Source organism: Ceratotherium simum, chromosome 35 (genome assembly GCF_057802395.1).
Source record: "Ceratotherium simum simum isolate JZ-2026a chromosome 35, ASM5780239v1, whole genome shotgun sequence".
Classification (NCBI taxonomy): Eukaryota; Metazoa; Chordata; class Mammalia; order Perissodactyla; family Rhinocerotidae; genus Ceratotherium; species Ceratotherium simum.
In genome coordinates this window covers 6,254,298-6,265,768 of record NC_141934.1, presented here as the reverse complement: position 1 = coordinate 6,265,768, position 11,471 = coordinate 6,254,298, and positions in this window count along the sequence as shown.

Here is an 11,471-nt window from a genome sequence, read left to right as displayed (position 1 = left end):
AAAAACTCTAGAATTCTTGATGAAAATTTAAGTGTGGGCAGGAGGGCGGGGAGCCACCACTAAGTCTTCTATTGTTTCTACTCTTTAAGATTTGTACAATTCCCTTCTAAGGATATTCACTATATTTTACACATAAGGAGCAGAATATAGAACACCAGTAGTTGATACTGAGTCCACAGGTTCCATCCATAGTGCCATTGCTAGAGCTGCCACAGCCCTTTCTGTCCTGTTTACGTGGACACTCATGCTGCAGGAAGAGCCTGCTGCGTTTTCTCAGTAATAAGTCCACACATTTAAAAAATACTTTTAGGGCTGGCCCCGTGGCTTAGCGGTTGGGTGGGCGCTCTCCACTGCTGGCGACCCGGGTTCGGGTCCCGGGCCCGCACCAACGCACCGCTTCTCCGGCCGTGCTGAGGTCGCGTCCCACATGCAGCGACTAGAAGGATGTGCAGCTATGACATACAGCTATCTGCTGGGGCTTTGGGGGGGAAAAAAATAAATAAAATCTTTAAAAAATACTTTTAAAGGGCCTGGCCCAGTGGCGTAGTGGTCAAGTTGGCATGCTCCACTTCAGTGTCCCGGGGTACACGGCTTCAGATCCTGGGCACGGACCGACACACCACTCATCAAGCCATGCTGTGGTGGCATCCCTTGTACAAAGTAGAGGAAGACTGGCACAGATATTAGCTCAGGGACCACCTTCCTCAAGCGAAAAAGAGGAATATTGGCAACAGATGTTAGATCAGGGCTGATCTTCCCCTTTCCCCCACCAAAAAAAAATATATATTTTAATAAGTTTATAGATGGGGCATTTTGATAGATGTCATTTGCAATATTTTGGTGTCCCCATTGTCAAAATATTTGAGAGTGTGTTACTGCTGTTCACCGAAACCAGGGAATCAGCATCTTAGGACATTTTCCATTCAATCGTCCATCGGATTCTGGGTCAGGTGTCACACATTTTCCATAGTATTTCTTCTGGATATTTCACTCTTTTTAAAAATTGCTATAGTGCAAGGAACCATCAGGTTAAATTAGGCCTGAGAGAGAAGCATCAAGAATTAATTTTTGCATATTTTTAATACATTTCTTTGGTTTAATTGGTTGTTAATCATATCACGTGCAGGGGCTCTGTTTGCTTCTCCATTGCTGGTGTCATCCTTCTTCTTTCCATGTCATGTTTGAAGTCAGGGCACAAAAATCCAGAGCAATCTTAAATAAGAATTGGGAGTCTTGCAGCATGTGACTCTTGCTGAGTTTGCTCCTGTTCGTGAACATGAGAAAGAGACTACGACGGCCTCTTCTGAAGACCAGAGGTTTCCCTCCTGAAAGAAGAATGAAGACCCCTGGAAAGTACAGGGACCTCTCCACAGTGATCCCAAGACAAGGATGAAACACTCCACTGGCCCCTTGCCAGAACTCAGTCACCAAGTTGATGGCTTTCTAAGCAGACAATCACACAGTTACCATTTTATTATCTAAAGTAATAGAAATTGTTGACAAACCTAATGTCTAAAATATGCAGCACATGAAATTTTGAAGCACACACTCACACAGACGATAGTCTGAAGTCCAAAACCATTACTTCCTTCAATGACCTTTCTCTCCCAATCCCTGAGGACACCACCTTGTTCCTCTCACCCTTGGCCAGGAAGTCATCTTTTCATGGTCTTGAAAACATCTGACATGTGGTATAAACAGTGACTAAAATAATTTCCTCACAACATTCACACCTCACAGAACTCCTAGTCCATTTGCTGAGGAGATGTTTCTATTTCCGTTCTTGCAATGACCAGTTGGCCATGATTAGAGTCTTTACCACAAACCCATATCTTTCAAAAAAACACCATGGGTCAAGCATTTGTCTTTGAAGGGAGGAGACATTACCTCAGAAAGGTGTGCAGAACTGAGGTGAGATCATCTCAGTATCCACAAGGGGGCAAGAGAAGGAATGTCCACTTCCCCATGTGACAGGGAGACACACCTCCATGAGAGGTCCTTGGAGCTGAGTCCTTAGGACAATCCTGAGTGCAGTCCCTTCTCTCAGATCCTCAAACACTCGAACCTCTCCTGCTTTCCATCAGGTTTTTCTCAATCCTACAGATCACTCTGTGATTCATTGTTTTCCCCAACATATTTAGAAGTCATTCAGTCCATTCCTGGTCCCATATTTCTCATCCAGCCTTCCTCTTGGGGTTGGTTTTATTTTACATCTAATGTTTCCTCAGCCTGAGGAGGAGAGCTTCCACAGGAGCTCTAACCCTGTGACAAGGTCATCCTGTGACACTAGGTGGTCTTGAAGGGGAGTGTCAGGGCCACCTGGTATGTCAGGGGACACATTCTCTCCTGGAGGAAGCTAATGGACAAAGGGAAAGGAACATGGAGAGGGTGAGAAGGACAGGGGTTTGGTCCTGAGCATGAGGGGAAGTAGGGAGGAGGGTAGCTGGCAGGGATTTGAGGCCACCAGAGAGCAGCCAGGGCCTGGATTGAGGAAGGTCATTGCTGTGGTTCACCCTGGTCTCTATGAACTCCCAAGAGCTGCTTTTCGCTGAGCTCCTTCTAAAGGGGAAACGTGGTGGTGTGCCCCAATTCTCTTTTGTGTGTTGAATCCAGGCCACGGGACACTGAGGGAAAAACAGGACAGCCTCCATAGGTTCGATGTTACTTCAAATGCCGTTGTGTCTCCCCGAGTCTGCCTTCCATGGTTCACTTTCCTATGCACTCAAATAGCTACTCCCTGCATGTTCCCCAGGCTCCTAGTTGCATTCAGTGGGAGAAGTGGTGGTGCATCCTTATGAAATCTTAAGAAGAAACAGAACCTGATATTACTACTTTCAATCTGGAAATATAAGTCAGTTTGAACCCTAGGGAGTAGAAAAAGGGGAGAATTAAAAAAGAGTTTTAAAAGCTTTTAGAGAGAAGAAAGAGGAAGACCTCTTCACAATGGGCTGTGTCTTCAGTGTTCCAGCACTGGGATGTCAGTTTTTTCTTGGGCTGCAAATTTGGTGAGGTAGAAGAGAACACTTGTGTGTAGAAAAAGACAAGTTTCTGACCAAGGAAATAAATCAAGGATAAAATAGAATGAAATCTTGCATAATGTAAAGTTCATAAAAATTTCACTCCTGTGTACTTAGAAATGCCCCATAATCACACCTGTAATTCCCTTCTCTGAGTAACCTCTCCACATAACACCTGTCATGGGAAGCACAATCTATCATCTTCTCAGATTGAGATCAGAGTCAGAGATAGGGCAAGATGTGTGTTCAATAGTGTAAAGGGCAGAATGAGGAGAAGCAGACACGGGGTCAGGACTGTGGCTCACGGCTGGTGCTGCTTCCTTTCAAAGGCTCCTGCACCCCTGTGCACCTGGGTGCTCCGTGTGATGTGAGGGTAAGTGGACTGAGAGTGAGTGATATGCTCATGGGATTTGATGCTGCAGATGCTTCAGCACAAGCAAGTGAGGATGGGGATGGTGACAAGGCTACAGGTAGAGGAGACACCCCCACCACCCCAACCCCACAGCAGGTGTCTCCCCAGGGTGGGCATCAACACACCCTAATGGTAGGGAGACCTGAAGAGTGGGAACCCAGGAGAGGGCACTGCCAGGGGTACCTCAAGCCTCGGAGGGTCACAGAGACACAATCACATCACAGCAGAGACACTGAAGCTCTATAAGCTCATCAACATGAGGGACTTCAGCAGATCAGTCTCTCCTGTGCAAATCAGGTAAAAAGAAATCTAAGTTCCCACCTCTGAGAAAATACACATCAAAGAGAGTTAATTCCCAGCTATGCCGTCAAAAGATACAGAAACATCTAGCGTCCAGGGCCAGGGCAGAGTGGGTGAGTAGAGGCAGATGGAGGAAGCAGATTTGCATGGAGGCTGCTCCCTCCTCTGAGGTGGGGGGAGCGGAATAAGAGAGGTCTGGGGGAGCCAGGCCCAGGGTTGGAGTCTCAGAAGGCAGTGCTCTTGGGGCATCTCCACCATGGCCTGGGCTCTGCTCCTCCTCACCCTTCTCACTCAGGGCACAGGTGAGGCCTCTAGGGAAAGGGCCCCTAGACATCTGGGCTGATTCTTTGTCTCCTCCTCCTCAGGATCAGCTGAGGCCCAGCACTTGAACTCCCCAGAATGCATTTTTCCTCTTTTCAGAGTCCTGGGCCCAGACTGCCCTGTCTCAGCTTCCCTCTGCATCCGGGACTCTGGGACATTTGGTCACCATCTCTTTGCGCTGGAAGCAGCACTGACATTGGGAGCACTGTGTCTCCTGGCACCAACAGCATCTGGGCACAGCCCCCAAACTCCTGATTTACTATAACAGTAGGCTGCCCTCAGGGATCCATGATCGCTTCTCTGGCTCCAAGTCTGCCAACACAGCCTCCCTGACCATCTCTGGGCTCCAGGCTGAGTACACAGCAGATTATTACTGTAGCTCATATAGGAGCAGTTACCCTGTCCACAGTGGTTCAAGCTCATGAGGAAGTGAGACCAAAACCTCCTCTGAGCTCACTTGAGTCCTTACATCTCTAACTCAAGCTCTCTTCTAATTTTTCTTTGTTATTATTTTATTATGATTTATTTACAAGCTTAAAGAAAATTTTTAAAGATATTATCAAGAACTCCTGCATATCAATTTCTCAGACTCATCAATTTTCTTTCTTTCTTTCTTTCTTTCTTTTTTTGTTGATGAAGATTTGCCCTGAGCTAACATCTTTTGCCAATCTTCCTCTTTTTTTGCTTGAGGATGATTAGCCCTGAGATAACTGTGCCAGTCTTCCTCTATTTTGTCTGTGGGTCACCACTGCAACATGGCTGTTGAGTTGTGTAGGTCCACGCCTGGGATCTGAACCAGTAAACCCAGGCCACAGAAGTGGAGCAGGTGACCTTAACCACTACACCATGGAGCCGGCCCCTCCTTTGCCCAGACTCATCATTTGAAACAAAAAAACTGTATTTGTTTTTCATTACAACAATTTTTCTCTCTGTATATCTGCCCCTTTGTGTCTCTCTCTCTCTATGTATATACACATATAGTATACAACATACACACACACGCACAAACACCAACACAGAGATACATACTCATAGTCACACAAAAGCACACACAAAACTTATTCATTTTCTGAACTGTTGGAGAATGTGTTGCATCCATCAAGCCCCTGGACCTTAATACTTTCTGGGGGTATAATTAACATCCCCTAAATTCATTATTTTATGTTGTGTAATTCAGTGATTTTTAATATTTTTACAAGTGTGTTCAACCTTTAACACTCTCTAAATCCAGAACATTTTCAATCACTCCTACAGGAAACACCTCACCAGTTAGCAATCACTCCCCATTGTCCACTTCCTCAACCCCTGCCAGCCATACCTTCTGTCTCTATGGATGTGCTTCGTCTGGCCATGTCATGTACATGGAACCCTAGAAGATGTGGCCCTTTGTGTCTGGCTTCTTTCACTTATCGTCATGTTTTCAAGGATCATCCATGTTGGAACATGTATCTGTACTTCATTTGCTTCTATTATTGACTAATACTCAATTGTATGGATATACCACAGTTGTTGATGTATCCACCAGTTGATGGACTCTCATTCATTTTTGCTGTCCTTCTCTCACAACCCAAGCCAGAGTGACCCTTTTGAGATCCAGGGCATGAAAATCCTACATTGACATCACTCCTCAAGAAAAAATAAAAATACCATATTCACTCTCAGGGAAATTTTTACATTCTTCTCTCATTCTTAGAGCCTGATAAGGATTCCTCACTGAACTGCACATTTCCTTCTTTTCCGCTTGCTATCTGGACATGCCCTGGACACGCTGGACAAGGCAGGGAGGGGGCCCTGGATCTGGGCCTCAGCTTCATCAGAACTGTATGAGACGGTGCCTTGTTCAGTCACTGGTTCTGACTTTTTCTTTTCCAGATTCTTTGTTCAAGGGTTCTGGCTGACTTTATTTCTATTGACATTCAAAAAACTTACAAAGTCAGTTCTTTCACATTTTTTTGGTAGTTTCAGATGGAAACTTTCTCCACTTCTACATTTCTTCTGAGTCCTTGTCTATGTAGTCAAGGAAAGTCAAAGGATTCTGACGTTTCATTTTATTTTTCTGTAATCCCTTTATTGTGAAGTGTTTCCTACTTTAAAAGGAGTGCATGAAATGAGTATTTACTATTTAAAGAAGAAGAAGAAATGGAATCCACAAGTACCCACCCAAATCATATCCATCCATGCTAGGCTCCAAGTAGTCAGTATCCGAACTTGAGGTCAATCATTCCATTGCTTTGTGTTCATTCTTGCCAACAATATCTGCATCCCTAAATAATATAGATTATGTCACTGACACAGTGATTAGCAAACATGAACAAGCTGAGTAGGGAAAGGACACTGTTTGCACAGATGTGGCCCACAGGAGACATTACGCACATCAGAGACTCAGGGTCGGTGTCTGGCTGAGCTTCCCTCGGAAATTACCACAGCTCCTCCTGAGAATTAGAGCAGCAGGGGAGCCCTCAGAGAAAGGCAAGGATCCATACAGTCAGGCACCATCACTGATGGGGTGTGGGCCAGGTACCAGGCATCTAGAAAGAATCCTGTCTGCAGATTACGTACCCCACATTCTCTGCTTCTCAGATCAGCATGTTCTTCCAGGAGTAGTCCATGATCACTCTCTACTAGGGGAGAGAGGAAATTATTATTCTTGTCTTATGAGAACACTAGGGCATGCTTGTGATCAAGATACGCAGATAAGATTCTGAGTCAGAGGCAAGCAAATATCACATCCTCGGGTGTACAGATGATATGGCTACCAGCAGCTTGGAAAGGTCAGTTTTCCTACAAATGAGCTGGGCTTTCTTGCCTGGCAAGAAGGGTCTTTGGGGACAATGAGTAGAGGTAGGTGGTCCCAGAACTGAGCATCCATGAGGCATGCAGTGTTCTCCTCATGATACCCACAGGGTCCACTCTACCTCACCTGCCTTCATCCAGAGATGTGGGCTTTGTCCTCTGCCTGGGAAAATCAAGGTGGAGGAGGGGCTATTTGGCAGCGGTCTACCTGCCTCACTACTGGGAATGACACAGGGTCTAGGGACCTACCTGCTTCTCTAACAGCTCCACTCACCTGTTCTAACTTTAGTCTTCCCATCACCCATCTCAGCCACACCCACAGTCAAGTAAGAATTTCCACAGGAATCTCAGGTGGGCTCTGCCTGCAGATTTGGCACTGGTTTCCCTCAGGTGTAAGTCAGGTAACATTTGTCCACCTGCTTCCTGGCTCCAGACAGGGACTTTTATCCTGCTGTTCCTGACAACCCTGACAGTGAACACATGCTTGAATCTCTTCAGGGCAGTTTTAGTGGAGTTTCAGTGGGGACACACTCAGATGTGTGTTCACTCACTTTCAGTCCATCTACTTAAGCTGTTCCCGGCCCAGGTGCATCTTCTCTGTAGTCCCACTGGCTCCAGAGAAGTGTTCCTGTGATTGTCAAAACCAGGACCCAGCTGTCACATTGGCTGCGTGAGAATTAGCCTTGAGATTATAGTCTGTGGCCTGAGTGTGGGGAGAGGAAGTGAAAGAAGGAAATTTGCTGATAGAATCTTCAAGGAACTGTCCTCCATTGTTGACAATTTACTAACAAATGAATAGAGACTGAGGAGAAAGTGGTTCTAGACAGGCTTCTGCCAAAAAAGGAATATTGTTTATAATGAAACTTGGTGTGGTTTTTTCCGTGTTTCTCATGCTTTGCCTTCATGGAAGTCTTGGCTCCATGAGGTACAGTTGTCATCAGGTGGGGGAGGGTTTTCTCCATCAATTCTTCCTCTGTTGCTTCTCCTTTCAAGACCACAGTTCCATGTATAGTGGGACGTTGGAAGTTATCACACAGCTCGCTGATATTCTTTTTTTTTTATGGTCATTTTTGGGTTTCCTTTTGTTCATAGATTTTTGATTCATTTCTATTGCTATACTTTTGAAGTCCTAATGTTTTCTTCTGTAATATCTAATCCCCTATTAATAGCATCCAGCATAGTTGTCATTTCTCCCAGTGCCACTTCATTCCCCCCCTTTTTTTTTTTGTGAGGAAGATTAGCCATCAGTTAACATCTGTTGCAAATCCTCCTCTTTTGGCTGAGGAAGATTGGCCCTGGGCTAACATCCATGCCCATCTCTGCCTACTTTATATGGCATGCCACCACAGCATGGCTCGACAAGCGGTGTGTTTGTCTGTGCCTGGGATCTGAACCAGCGAACCTAGGGCTGTCAAACAGAGCACCTGAACTTAACTGCTACGCCACTGGGCCGGCCTCCTCCACTTCATGCCTTTTTGTATCATTGATCTCTGTAGAAACTTTCTTTCTGCTCATTTCAACAGTACTCTCCCTTACTTCTTGGATCAATTTTATGATCAAGGCTGTAATGCTTTCGTCAGATGATTTCAATTATAGTGTTACCACTGGGTAATCAGGCTTTCAGTGTCTTTCCCACATCGGGTAAGATTTTTCTGCTTTTATAGGTTAAATTATTTAGGGTTCTATCCTAGACATATAAAATATTATGTAGGAGAGAAGTCAAGATGGCGGTGTAAGCAGACTCTGAACTCACATCCTCCCGCGGACACAGCCAATTTACAGCTACTCGTGGAATAATTACCACTGAGAGAGAACTGAAAACTGGATAAGGGGAACTCCTGTAACAAAAGACAATCCTAATTGAGGTGGAAGAGGCAGAAACTCCCTTCTGGAGAGAAAAAACGCCACCTTCACAAGCAGCAGCACTTCACGGCCACCCGGGAGCAGCCCACAGGTATGCAGCCCTCACTGGAGGAGCGGGGCCCTGAGCCGAGGAGCACTCCCACTGTGGGAATTCTGTGGACCCGGGACAATCGAGATGAGTGGCATAACATCTGACTTTGCCAGCTACTAAGACATTAGGGAGTACCCCCAGAGGAGCTGGTTCACAAAGAAATTAAAACTGGTGGGCCCACGCGCAAACTCACCCATTTCAGAAAGCACCCTAAAATCACCAGAAATAAAGGTGCACAGTGCTTTGGTGAAAAGAGACTCACCAGATAGGCTCTGAGTGCATTGCAGTGAGAGGTGAGACCTCTCCAGGGACTGGGACATTGACAGTGGCCATTGTTGTGGCCTCGTGTGGGCATGCTGACACAGATGCCATTGGAGTTCTCCCTGGGGCCTGCTAGCCCAGGATCTGCCCCACCCACTAGAGCACCTATTTAATCCAGCTTAGCCAGGGCAGGTAGCCCACCCTAGGGACTGGCCCCACCCAACAACAAGCCCTCAGGCAACTTGTGGGCCTGCATAGATTGGTGACTGGATTCTCTGCAGGCTGGTGACTGAGCCCACTTCAGTGGGGCAGGGTGTGCACAAGGAGTGGGTGGAGAGTGTGGGGCGGTGGTGGAGTGTGTGGGGCTCCTGCCGTGGAGAGACTGGTTCCACATCAGGAGGTAAGGGCACGTACACAGGGCAGGACTGTGTTGACTGTGTGTGTGGACCTGTGGGCAGAAGGCCTTGTCAGATGCAGAAGACTTGTGCTTCTCAAAGACTCACATAGGGGGTTTGCCCCACCTTCTAAAACCTGAAACAATTGGGTGCTCCTGTGACTGAGGCCAGCCCCACCTAGCTGCAATCCTCAGGGAGCTGACAAGAGACATAAAGCCTGGAGGCTTATAGCAATTGTAAGCCCCTGAGCCTAACAACCTGCCACGCTGCGGGCCTACTCACTTAAAAGAAATACTGCAACACAAATGTGGTATTAGAACTCGCAACCAACTGTGCTGGGGCTTCCCAGACCCAATAAAGAGACTGAAGGACCCACAACAACTACAGGCAACTGAGTATTACAACAGCTGGCCAAGAGCATAACTCAGCCTCCCTGGGTGCCTACAGGGAGAGCAAACACGCCACAACAGAAGGACACATGTAGCCCACATAGGGGTCACTCCTGGAACATTGAGAACTGAGGGAAACACACTGCAGATCTCCTAAGGCATCAGTTATATAAGGTCACCTATCCAAATGCAGGAGACATAGCTGACCCACCTAATACACAGACACAAGAACAGGGAAAGAGGCAAAATGAGAAGGCAAAGGAATACATTCCAAGTAAGGGAACAGGACAAAACCCCAGAAAAGGAACTAACCGAAACACAAATGAGCAACCTACCTGACAGTGAGTTCAAACAAAGAGTGTTAAGGATGCTCACTCATCTGGGGAGAAGAATAGATGAACTCAGTGAGAACATCAACAAAGAAATGGAAGATATAAAAAAGAACCAATCAGAAATGAAGAATACAATACTGGACATGAAAAAGTCACTAAAGGGAATCAAAAGCAGAGTAGAGGATACAGAAGAACAGATCTGCGAGCTGGATGAAAGACTAGAAGAAATTACCCAAGCTGAACAGGTAAAAGAAAAAAGAATTAAAAAGAGTGAGGACAGTATAAGGGACCTCTGGGACAACATCAAACATGCTAATATCCATGTTATAGGTGTCCCAGAAGGAGAAGAGCGAGACAAAGGGGCAGAGAATCCATTTGATGAAATAATAGCTGAAAACTTCCCTAACCTGATGAAGGAAGCTGATATCCAGTTACAGGAAGCACAGAGAGCACCAAACAAGATAAACCCAAAGAGGCCCACACCAAGACACATGATAATCCAAATGTCCAGAATTAAAGATAAAGAGACAATCCTAAAAGCCGCAAGAGAAAGACAAGTTACATACAAAGGAAACCCCACAAGGCTATCAGCTGACTTCTCAGCAGAAACTTTACAGGCTAGAAGAGAGTGGCACGATATATTTAATTTGCTAAAAGGAAAAAACTTACAGCCAAGAATACTTTACCTGGCAAGGTTATCATTCAAAATAGAAGGAGAGATTAAAAGTTTCTCTGACAAGCAAAAATTAAAGGAGTTTGTCACCAAGAAACTAGTGCTACAATAAATGTTAAAGGGACTGATTTAAGGGGAAAAGAGAAGACCACAAATAGGAAAAATAATCTATTTCCATGATAAGAGGGTAATGGATAAAATGCACAATAAAGAGGTTAGATATGATATCAAAAACATAAAATGATGGAGGACGGGTGTTAAAGAGTAGAGCTTTCAGACAGAGGTCAAAGTAAAGAGATCATCAATTCTGTATAGAGGACTACTAAAACACTGAAAAAAAAGTTAAAATATGGCAGTAAGTACATACTTATCAATAGCTACTTTAAATGTCAATGGACTAAATGTTCCCATTAAAAGGCATAGGGTGGCTGATTGGATAAAAAAACAAGACCCATATATATGCTGCATACAAGAGACACACTTCAGACCTAAAGACACTCACAAACTGAAAGTGAAGGGATGTAAAAAGATACTCCACACAAATAGCAATGAAAAGAAAGCTGGGGTAGCAATACTCATATCAGACAAAATAGACTTTAAAACAAAAACTGTGAAAAGAGACAA